Source organism: Sapajus apella, unplaced genomic scaffold (genome assembly GCF_009761245.1).
Source record: "Sapajus apella isolate SASKATOON/1434 unplaced genomic scaffold, GSC_monkey_1.0 scaffold49, whole genome shotgun sequence".
Taxonomy (NCBI): domain Eukaryota; kingdom Metazoa; phylum Chordata; class Mammalia; order Primates; family Cebidae; genus Sapajus; species Sapajus apella.
Window position 1 is genome coordinate 12,936,161 of NW_022436989.1, and position 796 is coordinate 12,936,956.

Here is a 796-nt window from a genome sequence, read left to right on the forward strand (position 1 = left end):
GCATGACAGCCGTCCTGAAAGTGCTCCTAGTGTGGTGGACATGTCCATCCTGCCACGTCTCCAGGATCTATCTTGAGTTGCCGGAATGCTGCACTTTGTGTAGATGATGGCACAGTTCATTATGACTCTTTGGAATATCTCAGCCTTTTCATCCATGTAGTGAGTTTTCCAGGGTCACACATTTACTCTTTAGCAGGGTTGATTAGTTTCTTAGAACGGTCATAAAAACTTACCACAAACTGGGTGGCTTAAAGCAACACAAATTTATTCTCACACTTCTGGAGGTTAGAAGTCCAAAATCAAGGTGTGGCCAGGGTCATGTTCTTTCTGATGGCTCTGGGGGAGGATCTGTCCCCTGCCTTTCTCTTAGCTTCTGGTGTGGCTCACAGCCCTTGACATTTTTTGGCTTATAGATGCATCACTCCAATATCTGTCTCAATCATCACACCGTGTTCTCCTTATGTCTCTTCCTCTCTTCTCATGAGGACACCAGTCATGTTGGCTGAGGCTCACCCTAATTCGGTATTACCTCATTTTTGCTTGATTACATCTATAAGGTTGTATTTTCAAGTCAGGTCACATTCACAGGTACCGTGGGGTGGGTCATCAACAGAGCTTTCTAGAGGGTACAGTTCCAGGCATAACACAGGGATTTGATTCATCCAAACCCTTTCTCAGCAGAGACAGTAAAAGTACTTTCCTAGCTTACTTTACATACCCCCCCGCCCCTTCATCTTCCAGGTTATACAAATCATATTTTGAAAAATTTACGCAAAGTAATTTAATAGTATATAAA